Below are 22511 nucleotides of genomic sequence, written 5' to 3'. Positions count from 1 at the left end.
AGCCTTCACCTGCTGTTTAACATTCCTTTCCAGATTCTTAAAAAGCCCTGTTTACATCTAACAGGAATTTTTGCCTTAATACAAAATAGTCATGACAGAACATACTTGTCAACTCTACTCCCGGTAGCAAGTTTTGGCTTCTTTTCCCCACTTTGAACTAAGGTAGCAATTTAACAGAGCTTTAGTAAAAAAAAAATGTGAAAGTAACACTTTCAGGATATACTTTTCCCTTTCTAAGGTCAACAGTCTGTGTTATTAGTTTACAGTATCATATTAGTTTGGGTTTTCTCATAGCATAATAAGCTCCAGGTAGCTCTATATTTTTTAATCACTTTGTTTCACCAAATTACTCCTGGCATTTTTTGGTTTTGGGAAGTAATTTTTTTTAAGTTAATACATGCACAGAATTGCTTGAAAGAACATGGTAACCATATGCTAGAAATCAACCACAGACGTGAGAACTTGTACAGACTGTGGAAGGCTTATTGTCAGAGCTTCCTGCTCCTGACTAGAGCATGGCTTGACCCTTCCAGCAGCCACAGGAAGGCTTGGCACCACTGACCGTGACTCTGTTCCTCACCAGGAACAGAATACACACCAAGAAATATCACGTAGGGGCCATGCATGACAGATCAAAGCCATTAGTCAATTTCAACAATACGGAGCATGTTATTCACACATCACAATCCTCTTTATCGTGTTAGAAACCACAGTCCAAAAAACAAACAAAAAAGATTTTGAAAGTATAATTTGTCAGACATGGCCTATCTGAGTCATATGTAAACTACATCCTCAAATTTCTAAAGCAGGGTCATATCTAAGGGACCTGAGGCTCCTAGTTTTCTATCGTCTTTATGCTTTTACTTTGCAGGGATAGAAAGAGATACTATGTCAAGTAGTAAAACAAATGATCAAAAATGACTTCTGTGGCACAAAGATCAAGTTCAATTCTCCCTTGAAACCTTATCGAACTCTTCAACCTATGGAAGGCTCTCCTGTCTTTAAACCAAAATTAGGTATACAGTCTGTATCATACAATTTACTTAGCGGTTTTCATCTTGGTATACAGTGATTCTTCCTAAGAGACCAGAATGTCTTTAGGGCTAAAAACCATATCACTTTCCACTTTTCTTCTACGAGGCTTTATTCAATGAATGTGGTGAAAGGGGCCATATTAATAACTTACTAAATAAGTCTCATGCTCTAATAGTATACAAAATTTTATATTCGGTGTTCACAAGCACATCTATATGATCCAAGAGTGCTCACTGTTTTTATAAAATAGCGATCACTTGATCTAAGACAACATGTTTTCAATATTCCAGTGTTATGACCAAAAATATGCTATTTGTCATTTTCTTTTAAGCATTCCTTGAAGAACAAAATAATGTGCAGCAGTACAGAACTTTATAAGATACCACTTATCATGTTTTAAAAATCAACATTCTTGGTGGATTGCTAGGCAATTGAAGCCATACTATTCTCAGAAAAAAAAAATCTACCTACAAATTTATGGGGAGTTTCCTGATATTAAAAATAACTCCACAATTCAAGAGCTAGCTAAAAAGAAATGCTAGCCTAAACGTACCACATAATGTTAAAATTAAGAAGCATTTTCCCGTCAGCCGGTCAGTCTCTGATCCACAGAATATGGCATCTCACTGATGTTTTATGTAAGAATGGGAGAAAATTCCTCCACCTTCAATTTGGAAAATCCTAATCACACATCATATACAACTCTGTGGATTCTTTATAAGGATACAGGTTCCTGGGTGGCAGACTCAGGAGCCCCAGCTGTACATCCACAATAATGTTTGCCAATGATCCCCTGAAGAAGTGACCTGTCAGTTTCTACAGCATCATTCTCTGCATTTCTAACCTGGATTCTTAATATCAGTGGTATGCTGGTAAAAGTTTAACAACCAGTTCTCCAGGGGAAAATTAAGGCTCTTATTATTTGCTGATTTCTGTAGTTTAAATAGTCCCACAGCACTGATTTCAAGTTACCAACGTGATGTCACCGTACACAGAGTTGGGAAAGATGGCATCACCACCTCCAGGAAGCCACCGTGCGCCAGCCCCAGCACACAGCTCAGAATGCTACTTCTGACAATCTGGTCAAAGGAGGAGAACATCCTAGATGATAACGAATGAACTCACAGTTATACGTCTTGTCAGAGAAATTGTTAAAAAGGTTTCAAGGAGTTGTTCATTCATAGAATTCAAAGGGAGGTAAACTGAATTTAATAAGACACCAACACAATCTGTGGAAGGTAAAAGTACCAAATTTTGATCACTTTAAATAAGGAAGAGCTCTCTAACAAGCTTAACAGAGATTTGCTCTTCATCTCGAGGTCCTAGTTTCCTTTAACCGGGAGAAGTTGAGGAAAAGTTGGAAGATCTCAAAAGAGATGGTTGAGAATGGAATTACTGTCAGGGTTTCTCTATATACTTTGAGGCTGTGAAGCTGAGACTGCAGTTAAACTCCAACATAATGAATCTTGTGATTTGACATTGTGGACTATATCTAAATTTATACAAGAGATTTTGAGAAACTGTTTGTAATATGATTAAATTTTTAAATTAACAAAATAGAATAAATATTTTATATTTTTTAAATGTCAACCAATTTTGTAAATTTTGCTTATAATTTCTGGAAGTAATGTCATAATAAAATAATTCATACATCCCTTCTAACCCCTATAGTCTATCTTTTCAAGCTTGGAGATGTTTTGTTTGTTTCCTTTAGTCTAGCCAAATATTTCTCAGAGTAATTTCATATTTTTCTAACAACTATCGTTAAACCTTTAAATCCCACAAATCCTAACCCACAGTTTAGGAGACTAATTGTAATTCAGTCTTCTAACCTTTCAGTAAATGTAAAGTGGAAGAGTTTTAACTCTCTTTTGAGACCCTGTATACACCACTTCACAAAACCTACAGTTTTCTATTAAGGCTCACCAAGTACTAAGTCCTTTAGCCTTTGGGATGTTTTCAAGCACAGCAGCAAGCTGGTCCACTTGGTCCTTAAAGTGAACTAAAAATAATAATCCTCTTCTGAACCTTGTTGCTGTCCTGGCAGTCAGCTCTAATCCTTGCATCCAATACTAGGACATGGTTCTACTTGAAATGCCATGTAATTGAAATTACAAGCTCTGTGTTCTTGCTGGAACTAAGCCAGAGTATTTGAACTCAGCTTACAGCATGCATATACTGAGCTAGGAACTGCCATGTTACAATATGGGATAAATTATGGTCATTGTTCCAGTTTACCCAGGGGTCAACTAGCACTAAGCACAATGTGAATTTCCTAAAATACTGAGGTTTCCCATAAAAGAGTCCCTTTTCCAGGTTCTTCTGCCTTCTCCAATAATAATGCTTTGGTCTCCTATTCTTTTGTGTACGGTGCCTGCCAGCTAGTATGTCCTCAAACAATTTTAGAAGAACAAAATATAGTATGGAATCCATAGGCTTTAGAATAAAAGAGAATGTCTCTTGAATCCCGGTTCCAACATATACTAACTCTGCAACTATGGATATACTAACATTTTAGAGCTTCTATTTCTTAATCTCGAAAATTGGGCATAATGATTCCTGCCTAGCTGGAATACTATGAAAATAGAGATAGCGTCTGTGAAGCCCTTAGACCACCGTTAAGAATTGAGTAGACACTGAATTAGTGAGCTATGATGATACTGAGGATGGGTAATTGATTCTAAGAAGAGTTCATTTCCCTGGACACTCTGACTTTCCAGGAGCAGTGGACCAAAGCAAATCAGTCCACTCTATTCATGTGGATTTTAGAATTTTCAGTCTGTGGATCATACAAAGTTTTAGTGTTTTATTGTGGTAAAATAAACATAACATTTACAATATTAACCATTTCAAAGTATACAAGTCAATGAAATTAAGTGTATTCACAATGTTTTGAAGCCGTCACCGCTATGTAATTACAGAAAGTTTTCATCTCTCCAAAGGAAAAGCCCAAATGCTTAGACAGTGACTTCACTTTCTCCCCTCCCTTCAGCCCTTGGCAATCCCTAATCTGCTTTCTGTCTCTATGAATTCGACTACTCTGGATATTTCATATAAACGGAATCATATATTATGTGACCTTTTGTGTCTGGCTTCTTACACTTGGCATAATATTTTCCATGTTCTTCCACGTAGCATGTATCAGAACTTTGCTATTTTATGGCTGAATAATATTCTATCTTGTTTATCCATTCATTAGTTGATGGGCATTGGGTTGTTTCCACCTTTTGGCTACTATGAACAGTGTACCACAAACAGTCATAAAGAAGTTTTTTCTCCGAGCACCTATTTTCAATTATTTTGGGTACATACCTAGAAGTGGAATTTGGGGGCCACGTGGTAATTCTATGTTTCACAGCTTTAATTTTATGCCATTAAAAATTGCAAAAGAGAAATTTTAGAAGTTAAATATAGATTTACCATACGACCCAGCAATTCCACTCCTAAGAATCACCCATGAGAAATGAAAACGTGTATCTGCAGAAAGATTTGCATGTGAATCTTCACGGCAGCATTTTTCATAATAGTTCAATATTGGAAACAACCAAATTGTCCATAAACTCATGAACTAATAAACAAAATGTGGTGTATCCAGCAATGAAATATTATATTTACCAACAAAAGAGAATGAACTACTGATCATATTACAACATGGATGAACCTGAAAAACATTATGTTAAGTAAGAAGCCAAACCCAAAAGACCACATGCTATGTAATTGCATATATATTAAATGTCCACAATAGGCAAATCTATAGAGACAGAAAGTAGATTAGTGGTTGTCTGGGACTGGGAATAGTAATAAAGATTAACTGTAAATAGGACATGAGGTATCTTATTGGGATGATAATAATATCTTAAAACTGGATTATGATGATGGTTGTACACTAATGATATTTACCAAAAATCACTGAATTCGAAATAGGTGAATTTTCTGATACATAAATTATGTCTCAGTAAAGTAAAAACAGTCGCATACAGGAAAATTCAAGGTAAAAAACTTGCTATTCCTCCTTGTCATCCATTGCTACTCTGGCGTAATAAATTTATCACCCTACTAAAGGATCACAAAGACTCCTAATTCGTGTCCTTGCCATTTCTATAATTGTTCTCCATTCAAATCTAACCAGATCAAGTAGCCATCAGGTTATTTCTTCTAATATTCCAAAATTAATAGAACATGCTCAGTGGTATCCAGAGATCTCTATGGCCCTCAACCTAGCATGCAGGATCCACAATCTACCATAATGTCTACAACTCAATAACAAATCATCTGCTACAACACTGCAGGTTTCTATGGCCCTTGCAATAATACCACTTATTCTAAACTCCAAGACTTCCTTACACGTCTCTTTCTCATCTAGTGTGTTTTACTTCTTCTCATAGGATGTAGAAAACTTTCCCAACATTTAAGATTTCCTTCATTTCATTTCCTTCAAGAGTCATTTATTATCCTTTAAGCCTACTTCAGTGTTCTGTAGTCATATTTGTCTTAATCCTTCCTTTTTACCCTTAAATAGATGGTATTGGGCTATAGAGAGCTTGGAAACCAGATTTCCTGGGTTGGAATCATCACTGGACAATTTATGAATTGTGTCCTTAAGAAAGTTTAATTAACCTTTAATTAATTTACTCATTAATAAAATGAAGATAATTTGCCATTGATTCACTGTGAAAAGTATATATCATGCATAAGAACACTTAGCACAGCAACTGGATCATTGAAAGAATCAGTAAGTGTCAGTTCTTATCACAACCTTTATTGTTTTTCTATATTAAATTTTAATCTAATTGATTTCTAGTGAATGCCTTTATTCTTATGACTAGATGATACATTCTGAAAATAGAATTATACCCAATATGTCTTTGTGTTCTCAACAGCACTTGGCACAATGACTAGCCAACTATTTATTGACTGAACTCTTGATTGATTCATTCATTAATTAACATACTGAAGGGCAAATAGTTTCTGCATCTATGGGTATAATGAAATTGTTGGTTTTTTCCTGGTTCTGCCTGAATGTCTATCCTCTTGAGTTTGTCTCTACTTAGACACAACAGTCAAAGAGCAACTGCAAAAGGAAGCAACACAATGTGTCACATCACCAGCAAACAGAAAAACAACAAATTTTACTTTCCAGAGGCCCTGGGCTGAATCATTCGTGTGTTCATTCCTTTGTCTGCATAATTTGCCCTGGCGTAAAAATAAATAAGACCAGTTTCTAACCTCAGGGGGTTAGAATCTAATAGGCTGAGATAGACTAGAAACGAAATTCCTTAAAGTATCATAGCACATAAGAGTGAGGTGGGCACAGGAATGCAGCAGCAAATGGGGCAAAAAGGAAAGACATAAAGAGAAAGGATTTGGAAAGCTTCACATTAATAGAACATGGGGGCTGTCTTGGTGATTCAAGAAGTGAAAAAGAGGTTAGGAGAGTTTTCCATGAAGTGAAATATCTAAGTACAAAAGCTTGAAACTGACATCTGTGGTTCCAAGGGTGGCAAGCCATTCACAATGGCTAGAGGAGCAGGCTACAAGGTGGAGAGATGGTTGGGTCAGATTATTGAGAGTAATGTATGCCAAGCCAACAACTAGTTTGAATCTTATCCTACCAGAAACTGTAACATGATCAGATTTTTATTTTAGAAAAATGTCCTTAGTTTTGAGTAGATGGATTGATAGAGTATAAGACTGAAGGGATAAATAAAATTTTCAAAATAGCTTGGGTCAGACATGGTAAAAATTTTGAATTAAGGCAAAAACAAGGTACATTTGAGGATTTCAGCTTTGACATTTCAAAACTGAAATGCCAATAGGACAGCCAGTGACTAGGTTCTATGTTGTTATTTTTCTTCTTCTTCGTGGTAGTAGTGATTTTTGGTTTGGTATATAACATTCTGAACCTCAGGGAGAGATCCAGAAGAGAGAACTGGACTTAAAGCCAACAGAGGTTATGAGCATGAATGACACTACCGAGAGGGAGTATACAAGATGAGAAGAAAAAACAAGAGAGACAAGAAGTAGTATCAAAACACCAAAATTTTAGGGGTAGACAGAGGAAGAGACCTAGTAAAGAGGACTAAGGTAGACAGAGAGCTAGATAATCAGAGGAGAATGACTGTCCCTGAAAACAAAAGAAGCAGGAGCTTCAAGAATAAGGAAGGGGTAGTCAACTACGCCAATTTCCACAAAAAGATAAATAAAATGAAGGCTCATGATAATTCATTGGATTTGGATATGAAGAAATAAACATTCACTTTTGCAGTAAATTAGAGAACTAATGAATGGAAAAGAAGCTGAGTCTCTCCAGGATTTTGATGTAAAGGGCATAACAGGAAGGGGTAGTAATAACTAACAGTGAAACATGAAATAATTCACATATTTGTTTGCTATTGGGAGATGCTTGAGGACGTCCATAGCTTGAAGAAAAAGGATGGGTTGAAAATAGAATGAAAGAAAGAGAAAACATGTTTTTAGATAGAAGGAACAGAATGATTTTTCTCAAAAGCAGTTCTGAAAGACGATAATCCAAACCTCTTCTTGTGAGACTGGATGAAAAATAAAGGTGAGGGGCTGCTCATATACAAGAGAAAATAGGTTTATGGGATCTTAAGAGACTTCACACTTGATGGACCTAAGTGTTGTTTATTTGTTCAGCTTTGTTTGTTGTTGGTTTTGTTGTCTTGAGAAGTAGGGAGCTAGGAATAGGTTTGGGATAGCTGATACAGAAAATGAGACTGGAAGCTGATTAAGGACAGCTGATTATGGACTGCCAAGGTGAACTGAGAAATAAAATTAGAAGGCGTTACTACTGCATTGCAACAATCTCCATAATCACGTGATTTCTTTCTGTAGGGCTCATCAGCCTCTGTGTAAAAATATAGTGTGACTAGGTTGGATGGACCCAAGGCTGGACGTGAGTAGCAAAGGAAGCCTAAATGGGAAAGGGATTGATGTTGTGCATCACTGAGGTCCCAGCTAAACAGAGCAGCTATAAGGAGCCAATGCCAGGGCTTGGAGTTCTTAAGGAAGTCAAAGAAGGGGAGCAGTGGGACTAACGGAGTGAGAAAACTGAAAGGAGGGTATTATCAGTAGAGACTAATACTCTGGAATTTGAGTCCAGAGATAGAACAGAACTAGCTCTGGTAAGGTCCGGGTGTGACCATAGGTGTGAGATATTGGATGGACGCTACTGAAGAATAGAATGTAAAGACATTTTGAAGATAGCATATTGGATAGATTGGTTATGCCAAGTGTCAAAGTACTCAATGACTAAGTTGACATTGTATCAAATAATAGGAACCTCAGAGGAAGAAGAATTTTTATCTGGAGTTGAAAATGAATGGTCAGTAAGTTGCAATGGAGAACCAGGATAAACACAGTATTGCCTCTTATAACTGATATGAGAAAACAATGAGTATTTGAATGAAAGGATGAGAAGAAATGGTGAAGAAATGTCTGGGAGAGTATTAGGTTTCCACTAAGGACAGAAAGAAGGCAGCAATAGGTAAAGGGGTTGCAAATACAGATCATTTTATTTTTCATAAGAATTCAAAATTAGATAGTTTTTTTTTTTTGCGGTACACGGGCCTCTCACTGTTGTGACCTCTCCCGCTGTGAAGCACAGGCTCCAGACACGCAGGCTCAGCGGCCATGGCTCACGGGCCCAGCCGCTCCATGGAATGTGGGATCTTCCTGGACCAGGGCACGGATCCATGTCCCTGCATCGGCAGGCGGACTCTCAACCACTGCACCACCAGGGAAGCCCCCAAATTAGATAGTTTTAAGGGCATTCTGTGTCAGGGAATGCTTTCCAAGCCTGTTTTAGAATAAAGGACATGTCTTGGAGGTATTGGGACCTCCTGGTTTCCATTGCCAACCTGATCACGACTCCATTACTTATATTTATACTGACATAATAGCGACAACAATAGTAATAATAATATCACATCATACTCAAACATCTGATTAGGAAGTATCATTATTTAATTAGATAAAAGGAGAAACTTCAAAAGAGATTAAAGGTCACAAAATAGAAATTATTCAGACCCACATCAGCCAAGGCCATAGGCTCCAGCAAACTGGGAGGTACCCAAGACAGAAGAGCTGCAGCTTTAAGTGCAGTTAAAAGAGTTGTGATGTTATGTTTGACGTACTCCATGATATTCTATTTAGGATAATAGACGATTGGAAAAGGTGGCTAATGAATGAAAGAACACCCAAATATTCCAGAGTGATTTTTTTCCTCCTTCAATTCAATCCAACAAGCATTAACTGAGCATCTCCTCCTCTTGGCACTGTGCTAGGTGCTGAATATCTTGAGATGAATATGACTCATTATGATAGAAATTCTGTTTTCTCCTTTATTATATTATTGGTAAAAAATATCTCAATGTTGATAATCACAGAAACCATACCATAGAAATCTCCGAACTGATATCAAACACAGTTAAAATAATTTGGTTGATGATTTTGCAAGCCACACTGCCATCTATTTGCTAAAATTCTACAGGACATTCAGAACATACCTAAAGAAATTCTAATTCTATGTGATTTGGGGCAACTTATTCTCTCTGAGCTTCTTTTCACATCTTTAAAATGGGGATAACAACAGTACTTACTTCCAGGATTGTTGGAATAATGTAAGAGTGTTTTATAAACTGAAATGCACATATGAATGTTAGCTCTTGATTTCTGAAACCCAGCCACAGAGATGTATAAAGACAAAGTTTGCCTTGTTACAGTCTCTTTCACTGACTGTGTGAAAACACATCAAAAGTTGACTATTTATTTGACATTTGCACATGATGGCTGAGCAAAGACTGAAAAACCACAGATAAAATGAGTATGTTACACTTGAATTTCCAATATACAAAAGATGATTTATTAAGTTTCTTTGCTTTCCTTTTATGTCAACAGCTGTATGAAAAAAAATCACTCATCTAAGAAATAGAGAACATCAGTCTTCTCTTGTCTAGCAGAAAAACAGTCAACAGTGGAATAAGGAGGTTTTCCTACATGTGAAAGAGGTGTTGTTGAATCAAAGTTCATGAACTAACTTCATTCTGTAGAATCCACCTCCCAGGACAGAATTTAAATAGTTAATCAGTCTCACAAAAAGAGAGAGAAGTGGAAATTTGGTGTTTTACAAATTTGGATTAGGAGTAATATAGTTAAAATTTAATGTCTGTTAAAAGTGAAAGTGATAAGATTGGCTTGGGTCAGCCCTTGAGTATAAAATACTTCCTCATGAATTTTCAACAATTTTAAGTTATTAATGACATATTGCATTTATGGGGTTTTATTTCTTTTCTCTCAAGTTGAGGAGCAATTCAAAGATGCAGTCAAATATTTAATTAAATCTGTATGGACTGAATTAATCAGATATTCTTGCAAGTTATTTAAAGAATAAGAAATTGTAACTGCAGCTTCCTTTCTAATTTTATCAGTCTTGAAAAGGTTAATATCATTTTGCTTAATATAATTGAATGTGTTTGTTACTTGACCAAACAAAACATGATTTTCTAGGACCTTAAAGGCATTCAAAATCTCTTATAAATTTCCTTGTAAGAAAAACAGCTTTTATAATTCTTTCAATCCTTGAGCCCTAAAAGTGCTTAAGAAAAAAGACAAAACATGATGCAAAAGGAACAGAGAGCTATATGTTAATGTTAGTGCTCTATAAGGAAATAGAGTAAATACTCCAATTTCTGAATAATCTGAACAGTAATTTTCAAAGTTCATTTATAGCAGGGTAATTCTTATTTTTGAAACAATCTTACACCCAAACCTTATGTATTAGGGCGGTCACACTGGAACTGCTATAGTTGAAAGGGAGCAGAGCCCAGAACAGTGCTCCCTATAGCACAGTACATGCTCCTCAGCCTCCAAAAACAGATGGAAAAGTGATTACTTGAATTCCCGTAGTGCCACAGAGTTGGTGACTGTGGCTTTGAAGTATGACAGACTTGGGTTCTGTCTTAGGCTGTTCAGGTTGCTTTAACAAAATATCATAGATTGAGTGGCTTATATATAACAGAAATTTATTTCTCACAGTTTGGGAGGCTGGTAAGTCCAAGATCAAGTTGCCTGCAGAGTCTCTTTTATAAGGGTACTAATCCCATTCAAGAGGACCCCACCCTTATGACCTAATCACCTCCCAAAGGCCCCACCTCCAAATACCATCACTTTGGGGGTTAGAGGAATAGGTTTCAACATATGAATTTTGAGGCGACACAAACATTCAGTCTATAGCAGGTTCCAATCACATTTCCACCATTAGTTGTAGTTACTTACTTTAGTAAGGCTTAGTTTCTCCATCTAAAAATGGAGATAAACTTACCTCACAGAGGGCTCATACAATTTTAAATAAGTTAATGTAGGTAAAGCTAAAGCATTTCATATGGTTACAGCCAGAGTCCCTGCTCTCAAGAGGATACAGCCTGAGAGTTGCTAGCCATTCTCCTTTCCCCTTCCATATGTTTATTAACATCTATAGTAGTGAATCTCAAGCAGGAAGGCCTGGACCCCTTGAGGATTTGTAGTTCACTATCCTCCAGATGAGAATTCCTGGGTTGGACTTTCATGCGGGCAAAGAAATTCAAGCAGCGTGGTGCAGAGATGTTAAGATAGTGAGTGTGGCTGCCCTGATCCAGGGTTGAAGCAGACAGAGGGATCTAGGATAGTTCCCAGCTTCCTAGATTAGTAGACTGGGAGAAACAGTGGTGGTATTCTGTAGGAAGAAGTTTCTGCTGAGGGTAGGGGTGGTGGCCAGAAGAAAGAGATGAAAAGAGAAGAGATTTTGAGGTGAAAGACATGTTGGGCATGGAAAAGACTGCAAGTATTAGAGTCAGGGCGTGTTCTTTCATTCTGTGATCCACCAGAAAGGCAAGGCAGTGAGGCAAATCCACCAAAGCATTATTGATTTCCCCCAAGTTGATCACTAATGGTCTCAAGTGGTGGGACCACAGGGAAGAGACAAGTGTAAGGAAATGGTATCCCTGAAAGAGATAAATGATCTGCACATCCAAGATCTGAGTACTGACCGCTCTCATTTTATTGTCCTAGGGCGGCAGGTTCTCCAAGCTGGGATAGTTTTGTCTCTTCTTGAAGAATAGACTCTACATGGATATTTCTCAACTTTTGTGGCCTCCAAGCATAATGTCTGCTAATTTTTAATTATTTTTTTCTTGACATCATTTGAGGTTTGTCTCCTTAAGCAATAAACTCTTTATGTTTCTCCTTTGATTGAGTGATTCTTCTAGAAATTGCCTTTTACAACATGTCTGCTTTCTTACTATTGGAGTGCAAATACTTTCTTAATAAACATTAAAAAAACATCAGTGAAAATTAGAAAGGAAATGACAAGTTCCCGAAATTCATATTTAAATAAAATAAACACAGGCATCTGATTTATGATTCTTAAGAAATATGAATAACTTTTTATAGTTTTGACATCATAGAGAGATATTTACTTGCAAATTACTCAGCTTCCTTTTTCCCAAGAAGGTTGTGTTATTTCTGAATCAAATGTCCCAATGTACTGAACAAAATAACTGGAAGTGAGGATAGCTATTACGTCTCTAATTTAGAACATTCTCGTGAAAACTATTTAAGCTTTGTTTCAAAAATGCTGCAAAAATCACTAGATAAAATGCTTTTTATATAAGCAAACTAAATAATCTGCAGAGGTTGGTGAGTAGATTCCTGTATTCTGGCAAATGATACACCAAGCTTCTCTTGAAAAACCAAATCCTAAACCTATATTAAAAAAAAATCACACAAGAAGTCACATTTCAGGACTGTGATAAAGAACAGCTAGTTATTGTATGATGGTTAAATTCTTTGATTTTGCAAAAGAAGAATGAAAAAGAGGGATTTATCTACTTTGTATTAAAACAGGTAAAGCTACAATAACTAAAACAAAAATAGTGCACATGTCAACAGAAGCTAACTCTCCACTGTCCAGATGATAGAGTGGTTAAGTGGGCAGACCCTGGATTTGGGCCACCTGGCATGGGTGCTGTCTTGGCTCCTTGGCTTACCAACTGAGGTACCCAAGGCAAGTTATCATATCTCCCTAACTCTAAGTCTCCCCATCTATAAGTTGGGTATATAATTAAGACCTGTTGGCAAACAATAAGGAATAACGCGTGTAAAGTAACAGGCAAAAATTTAGTATTAAATAAATATTAGTTATGATATTGTTATACCTAGTAAATTAAGATAAAAAGGAAAAATTCAAAATACGAAAGGGATAGGTTCTCAAAAACAAATGACACTACACATGTTATTTGAGAACATATTGTTAGATCCTTGCTTCACAATAACACTAAAATAAATTCAAAATTGATTAAAGAATTTAAGGGGAAAACGTAAAGAACTTTTAGGTAAATATCTAATATTGGGGAGGGAAAGCTATGTCTAAAAAAATGAAAGAAATCAGAAAGAGAAAAGTAATAGTTTAAGTATAATAAAAAAAAACTGTCATGGACTTCCCTGGTGGTACAGTGGTTAAGAATCTGCCTGCCAGTGCAGGGGATAGGGGTTCAAGCCCTGGTCCAGGAAGATCCCACATGCTGCGGAGCAGCTAAGCCCATGTGCCACAACTACTGAGCCTGTGCTCTAGAGCTCATGAGCCACAACTACTGAGCCCTCGTGCAACAACTACTGAAGCCTGCATGCTAGAGCCCATGCTCTGCAACAAGAGAAGCCACTGCAGTAAGAAGCACATGCACCACAACAAAGAGTAGCCCCTGCTCGCCACAACTGGAGAAAGCCCACATGCAGCAATGAAGACCCAACGCAGCCAAAAATAAATAAATAAATAAATTGAAAAACTATCATGAAAAACATTAAAAAGCAAAAGAAAAATTACTAAAAATATTTACTACATCTATAAAATAGAACAAGTCATTATGCATAACAAATACTAACAAGTCAACAGGAAAACAAACACCCCAAAAGAAATATGGCTGATGGCAAGAAAAAACAATTCATAAAAAATAGAAATACATGAGTCTAATAAGTATACATAAAATTTGTTAATTTGTAATCAAAGAAATTTACTAGTAAACAAAGAAACCAAACTTTATGGGCTAAAAATATTTCATATTACATTTATCAGTATGATAAATTAATTTTGTGAATCTTTTGTTATTCACTTATACATTTTAAGAGAATATTTAATTCTAGGAAGGGTTTAGGAGATTCCTGGTTAAAGGGGCAAATGGACTTTTTCGGGGTATGTGTCAAGAACTTTAAAATGGTTCATATTCTTTGACCCTTTTAGGAATCCAGCCTAAGGAAAACTAATGATGATTTAGTGCACAGTTATCTCCAAGCATTACTTCTAAGCCCCAAATCTCAGTGTTTCCCATACCTTTTCACATAAAAACAAACATACAAAATAATATTTGTACAACACACAGCAGGACCTGGAATCGACTATTTGCACCAGAATGTGACTCAAAGCATTTAAGAGGAGGGCTGGAATGCCTGGATCCCAACACATCTGTCAACAACTCATGACCATCCATTTCACAACCACCATTAGCCTTGGACAAACTAACTGGGAATATCCAACCAAAAACTCTAGCATTAATTCAAATATAACAACTCTGTATTATGGTTTGACACTAAAATAAAAGTCTTAAACTTTAAAAAGGTATGAGGATATTTGGTCTAATAGATACTAAAACAGATAATGATGCAAAAATATGTGGGTATTAAAACTAGGTTTATAAAGAATTTTATGTCAGACTATTATAATTATGTAAAGGAAGGAAACGCAGGACGCAAAGTTGCTAATGGACTATTTTCCAAAGTTCAAATTATGATATGAGATATTTACAGATACACATGCATAAAAATACTGGAAAAATAAAACAAAATGTGAAAATTCATCTTTTATGTTGTGGTTTTGGATTTTAAACTACACTCTTTACTGAATTTTCCAAACATTTTATAATATACACTATTATATTTATAATTAAAAAATAAACAAATTTGAAATAAAGAAGACTGTAACATAGATAATAGGAAGTTATACCAAATTTTATTTTTGAAATATTGTGCAAATCTAATGTTGATATTGATATTTTATTAACTTTGGGAAATCTCTCTAGAAATGTACAATACACAGAAAAGAGGAAAAAAGAGTTCAATATCTTAAAAAAGGATGGACATTCAATATGACCCTTTCAAGCACAGTTTCTAAAATAATCTTTTTCCCTAATGTTCTTCTAATATACATCATTATGTCAACATAATAGCAGGAATATATCATATTTTTTCAGTTTGAGTCCGCACACTCCTGAGACTCAGACTTTATATGTGGCCCCTTCTTATGACAGGGCAAAAAAGTGATCTTGATTAGATTAATGTGGTTGAGAGGGCAAGGGAGCCTACCAATGTTTAATTTTCTCTAGGAAAGCACGTTGTATCCAATCGTTTTAATGTAATCTATGTAGTTTTTATAGCTGAAGAAGATGAACATGTAAGAGAAAACCTTTCTGTGAGGATCTTAATGTTTTTCTATCTCCACTAAGGGACAGAATGTTAACTTCCTGTGCTCCACACACAAAGAGACCATTTCAGCACGCATGCTGCACAGTTCATAATCAGAGTATGAATAAGGTTTTTACCTCACTACACAAAAATCCATATTGCTTTCCATCTGCTTCAGTATATTTATATACCAAACAAATGAAATTTGCAGTAGCAGGCAATCATTTTAATAAAGAACTAGCAATAACTTGAAAATACTGAAAATGTCAAAATACATTTTCTTTTTTGCCCATCATGTTTATAAGAATTAATGGATTCGTCCTGAGTTGGAATCCTCAGGACATAAATAGCATGTTGACATACATCTTCTTGGGCATTATTGGCTTATAAATCAATTGTATCTACATTAGTGAATATTAGGCCACTCTTTCTTCCCCAACTATCTTAAAAATAAAATTCAGAATTTAACTGATCCCAAGAAATGATTTCATAATTTTACTAATGGAAAAACAGTGAAATTATGTAGAGAGACTGATTAATTACAAAAGCCATAGTCAATGTTTTACCACTCATTACATCATGCTTTATCATCTCAGGCCATTTTTTGGGTGCAAATGTGACATTTAGAACCTACATTTTTAAAATTCATAGAAGTTTTAAAAAATAATATTTGCATAGGTTTAGGCAAATATTTCCACCATCAGTGTGTTAGAAATCAACAGACCTGAAATGTCAAATGGAAAAGTCCCAGTAGATTCCAAAATTTGGTTAGATAACTTGCCGACTATAGTACTTGGTTTTAAGCAATTTATTGGCATCCTAGATCTGTGAGTGACAAAAGCCAAGCAAAATTCTACAGGATAGAAGGAAAATGAAACAGTAAAAACCTTTAGGGTTGAACAAAATGTGTACCAATTGCTATTCTTTAGCAGATAATCCATTACTACCATTAGCCGCCAGCAATTTGTCAACACTGTATTTCAAGGGATGAAATCCACCATAATTTATTATTTCTACTTGGTGAGATGATAATGAACATTAATTTCTTTCATTTTTTATTTTGCAAGAGTACAAATTGAAATATGTTTAGTCTTAATTCCATAAATGCTAGCTGTGATCCTATTTTCCATGCTAGGTATATAATGCAAGAAAAAATTGCTGCTTGTTCATTAACCTGTACATTCAACACTTCTTCCACTGGCCAGCTATTTAAATCAATTTACATAGAATTACAAACTGTATAAAATATGTACAACAATTTACTCATCATAAAATTATACTTGAGTATGAAAAAGAATTTTGAAGATGTTTTACTGAAAACATTTAAAATGTCAAGTTGTGAAGATGATGAAACAGACATAATTTTCATGGCAGGGGTTGTTTGTAGTAGGGAGGAACACTATCAGTAAGAAACAAGGTGGAAAGTAGAAGTATCAAAATTCATAGTTAAAGAAATAGTCTAAAAGTCCACTAAAAATTCATACCCATATTTTATACTGGAAAGCCATGGGGACAATTGTTTTAATGCTTGTCAAGTCTAACTGATAATTTTGTAATTTTATATCTTATTTTTATTAAAGTATAGTTGATTTACAATATTACCTCAGTTTCAAGTGTACAACACAGTGATTTAATATTTTTATAGGTTATACTCCATTTAAAGTTATGATAAAATATTGACTATATTCCCTGTGCTGTACAATATATCCTTGTACCTTATTTTTTTTATACATAGGTAATTTTAATTTTTTTAAATGTAATCTTTTTATGGCATGCCTTATGAGAGAAGAGATAACAATCTGGGAAAGAAGAAGTGGTAGAAAATAATGAATCTCCAAGGAAATACAAGGCATTTGTGCAACCTACCTATTGTAAAAGGCATTTGTGCAACCTACATATCGTAAAAGTCATATGATTTCAGCAGATTTCAAAATTTTCCTTTAGTCTCAGCAATAAGTGATCATTGAGTGTAGTGGAATTCTTCTAACACAATTCCCAAGAGCACCCCGGATTTGTTATTAGAGGATTCCACTGTACTAATTAACAATCCGACAGGGAATAGAAATACACGTGGAACTCTTTGCTGACCTATTTCATTGGCTGAATAAAATTTTTAAATTAGCAAAATCAATTTACCTAATTCGACCCAATAAAAAGAAATTCACTTATAAACAATGCCTTTCTTATCAAAACTCTTTTCTGAATTTCTACATCAGTTGTATATTACTGGAATTATGCACATAAGTGTTTCTTTATCTTCATGTCTTTCAATTACAGTTGTTATCAAAAGAATATTATATCTAACCCAAATTTACTCTTTTTTAAGTTTATATCCATGGGATCTTGAGAAAATGCAGTATGTGTGGGAAATTCCAACTCCAGACAATTTGGTCCACACCTTGCTAACTTGTGAGCAGAAATAGAATCACTGAAGAGTGGGGAAAAAAAAAAAAAGCTATCACTTGTCCCTGGAACATCAATTTAAAGCATGGTTTGTTTATTTACTAATTCAGAAAGCACAATTAATATTGCCAAGTCAAGCTTAAAAGTAATCAAAGTTTACCCCTAATCCAGCTAAGTAGACGTCTACTTTACTAAAATGATTCTGTAATCACCTGAGTCTAACTTTTGCATCAAGTTTGCCGAAGGAATCTTTTCTGAGACATGTATTATTTTCCTGTTTCCTTTCCTTCTGAGTACCCTCTGAATTTTAAGATCCCCTTCTCGTCATGTTGCTCTGGTTTCTCATACTCCTATTGTCAAGGACACAAGCAAGATTAGTAGTCTTTTATGCTCCAGATTTAATGATCACTTGCTCTCATAAAAATTTACCTGTCTCATGATTTAGTCCCTCAAACTTCACTTTTTCACTATCAACTTAATCTAACAAATAATCCTATCTTTAATATTGGCTACTGATAGTGGCCTAACTTTATTCTTTCTACATTACATCTGCAGTTTAATAGTGGCTCCAGTGCCTTAATAATTGTATGGACACTGACAAGTTCTGTGAGAGTTTGGGCACACTGGGAAATACGAATATATCACAGAAGGGTTGTCAAATCTAAGTGATAAGTCATAGGACTTGCGAAATTCAGAGACGACTGATATTGAGTATGTGAAAATGCTTAACAATTAAAAAGTGCTATACACATATGTGATATCATTATCATTACTACTACCATCATTCTAGTTAGTTTTACCCATCTTCTCAAACAGATAAGACTCTTCAGAAGGAAAATGTACTAAAAATATAACTTTTAGTAACTCCTAGGAATTTTAGGAAATCTTTCCCTACAAGAGTCCTTCTTTTAATTTTCCTTCTGCTTTAACTAAGAAATGATGACCAGTTACATAAAGTCTTATAGGAGTCAGCTTATGATGGGCTGGTCAGTATTGACCAATGAATAAAATAAATGAGACTTACAAAGGAAAAAGAAAAACAGTAAGATATTGAATGCTAAGTATCTTTCTTAATTATCTTTTCATCTTCCCATTATGCTCACATACTTGTTTAATACTTTCAAAACAAAATAGAATTTCCAAGATTAAGAAACTAGAGGAACTGTGAAATTTTAAAAATCATTGATAGTAAGTCTTTATGGATCATTGATCTAAAAAAGTTTATGTACTCTATTTATGAACTAAAAGGTCATAATCAATATCTGCTGCTTTGTATTTTCTTCCTAAGACTTCCTTTTTGTTGTTTCATTTTTAGTGAATAGATTTATCTGACAAATCCAGCTTTAATCTTCACAAGGTGTAGATATGCTGAGACATTCCAGAACAGAAAAGGAGGAGGGAGAGAGGGAAATTCCAAAAGAATGGTTTGCTTATTTGGGGGAGAATAAAAATGTAAATCTAAATATTGCTTTTACCTCACTCAAATATTCACAAAATATTTTATACACCGCTTAAGCCACTGGGGAAAAAACGTTTCCAAGAGTCTGTTACCCACTTATTAATATCCAATACCCAACATGGAAAGTTAGCAAATAGAGACAGCATGTGTTGAAACTACTCTAAATGGTTTTCAACATTTGTGGCATGTTTATATTTTTGCAGGAAATGACTCAAAATTTGCTTTGAAGTATTTTGTACTTCTTATGGTAATAAAGGAAAAAAAAAGTTCTGCTTTGCTCCAATTCTCCATTAATATTTAGATAAAGCCACAATTTTCTTCTTGATTTACCAAAAATACAATTGTAAGAAATATTATTTAGGGAATTTCCATCTAAAATATCATCAATCTGACATAATTTTTTAAATCCATGCTTTCTTCATAATAAAAGCAGCTACCATCTAGAAACTATGGTCAAGGTCCTGATATTAATTTATTTATCCATTTATTGTTTATATTCCACATACTTACCCCTAAATTAAATGTTTAAATTTACATTTGACTTTAAATGGAATTACAGAATTTTTAAGAATTCAAAATCTAATGAATGTGATAAATGAAAAGTTAAATTGGCTTAGGACAAATTTCTGCATTAGAAAAACACTATGTGAGCACTGTGAAAAGAAAGCAAAACTTTCCAAAGGTCAGTTTGAAATCACTCAGGAGTTTGACCAAAAAAACTATTTTCTCTTTGGGTTTCTAGGTATTATTAAGTAAGCTAAATACTATGGACAGGATAAATCTTGATTTTAGAACATTATTAGAAAAAGAATTTAATGGTATCTTTTGAGATATGAATAAGGCTTTGGTGGAATTCACAGATGATGAAAAACATCTTTGCAAAAAGTGATGAATGACAGATTATCCCAAACTGAAGGATGACATGCTTGTATCATCATGAGATTATGAAGACATACTGAAGTTTATAAATGTCAGAAAGTTCCTCAAAAAAAGTGAACAAAGACCCAGATTACAATCCGAATATAATATTCGTATCAATGCACACTCAATTACACTCTGTGATGTGGGAACATTATTTGAAACCCTGCGTTTGGTTGTGGCATAACCCACACTTTACAGGGGACTTGGCAAGCAAGAATCTGTTCAGAGAAAGCATCCAGAGGAAAATGAAATCTTTGAAAACTACACAATGTCAGAATTGGTTGAAAGAACAGATTGTGTTTTGGCTGAGAAAAAGTGTCAGATGGGACATACTAACAGCTTCTACTATCTGGAGGTCAGTTCAGTGGAAGAAGGACTATTACCTCAGGAGTAGAACTAAGACCAATGGTTACACGTGATTGTGAGAAATATAAGAAAATGTCTAACAAATAGGAATAATCTGTTTATAAAAGAAACAGGAAGGCACTAGAACTGTCAAGAATGTGCAGTAGAAGGGAGACTAGTGCTCAACTCCTGACCTCACTGTTTTATTTATTTATTTAATTAAAAAAAATTTCTTTTTTGCGGTATGCGGGCCTCTCACTGTTGTGGCCTCTCCCGTTGCGGAGCACAGGCTCTGGACGCGCAGGCTCAGCGGCCATGGCTCACGGGCCCAGCCGCCTTGCGGCACATGGGATCCTCCCGGACCGGGGCACGAACCCGTGTCCCCTGCATCGGCAGGTGGACTCTCAACCACTGCGCCACCAGGGAAGCCCGTGACCTCACTGGTTTATTGGAAAAAACATTGCTTTACAATGTTATATTAGTTTCTGCTGTACAGCAAAGTGAATCAGCTATTTGTATACATATAACCCTTCTCTTTTTAGATTTCCTTTCCATTTAGTTCGTCACAGAGCACTGAGTAGAGTCTGACCTCACTGCTTTTTTTAGCTTTGGGATCTTGGTCCAGTTACTAAACTTCTCTGACTTTCCATTTCCTTATCTATAAAATGGATGTTCTTGCATTGGGTGAAAGTGGCATAGGAGGCCAGAATACTGAGGTAAGGGAGAAGAAATCCCGAACTAGATGACCACCATGCTTCTTCCTATTTCTAAGTTTCTACTATTTTATAATAAGTGAAAGTAAGATATTTTTCATCTCATGGTAAGAAATTATTGCTAAATAATTTCTCTTATTCAACATATAACTATTCTGTTGTATAATAGGTATATAGTGCCTACTATATATAGGCACTCTTCTACGAATACAGAAGCGAAAAAAGTGCACAAAAAATGCTTGTCCTCATAGACCTTATATTATGTGGGAGGAGACAGACAATAAATAAGTAAATCATATAGTATAGTAGAAGCTGAGAAGTGCTATATAGAAAAATAGAGAAGTTAGAAATTTTAAATAAGGCCTGGAAGCTTCAATGAGAAGCACACAAACGAACAAAGATACATTAATTTCATCAGTAATTGTAAAATTAATTTTATTATGAAATCCATTGAAAAATGTGGTACCCTCAACCAAATCCTGTGATCCAAATAAAGTTCCAAATAATGTAATCTCATCAGAGAATGTTATGGACTGAATTGTGTTCCCCCAAAATTCATGTTGAAGTTCTAACCTTTAGTACTGCAGAATGTGTACTAAATAGGACTAGTACACATACTGCACTTCAGAACGTGTACTAATAGGAAATAGGATTTTTAAGGAGGTAATTAAGTTAAATGAGATCATTGGGATGGGTCCCAATACAAAACGACTGGTGTATTTATAAGGAGAGGAGATTAGAACACAGATGTTTTACAGAGGGAAGAACATGCGAAGAAAGAGACACAGAGAGAAGGTGCTGTCTGTAAGCCAAGGAGAAAGGCCTCAGAAGAAACCAACCCTGCTGACACTTGCCTCCAGGACAGTGAGACAATACATTTCTGCTGTCTAATACACCCAGTGCTTTGTTACAGCAGCCCTAATAAATGAATGCAGAGAATATTGTAGTATATTAACCCAGTCTAAATATTAAGTCTAGGATAATGCAAGATTGCATAGCCATTTTTAGAGCAACTCAGAATCTTTTACAAACTTTATATTTAGAATTTAAATGTAGATTTCAGTTTTTTCTGTGTTTATCCTTTTAACATTAAATTGCATTGAAAATCTTAAACCTAATGGTTTCCT

General features: G+C 35.2%; 1 protein-coding gene across 2 annotated transcripts in view; it reads right to left on the bottom strand.

Moving 5' to 3' along the window:
* Positions 1 to 22511, bottom strand: part of LOC309974341 (uncharacterized protein C8orf34) — a gene marked incomplete at both ends in the record, with an annotated part of 325219 nt that overhangs the window by 50140 nt on the left and 252568 nt on the right. The window lies entirely within an intron of this gene.

This window comes from Leucopleurus acutus, assembly GCF_964270905.1.
Source record: "Leucopleurus acutus genome assembly, chromosome: 17".
NCBI lineage: Eukaryota > Metazoa > Chordata > Mammalia > Artiodactyla > Delphinidae > Leucopleurus > Leucopleurus acutus.
Note: the sequence above shows the minus strand (reverse complement) of the source record. Positions and strands in the feature narration are given on the sequence as shown.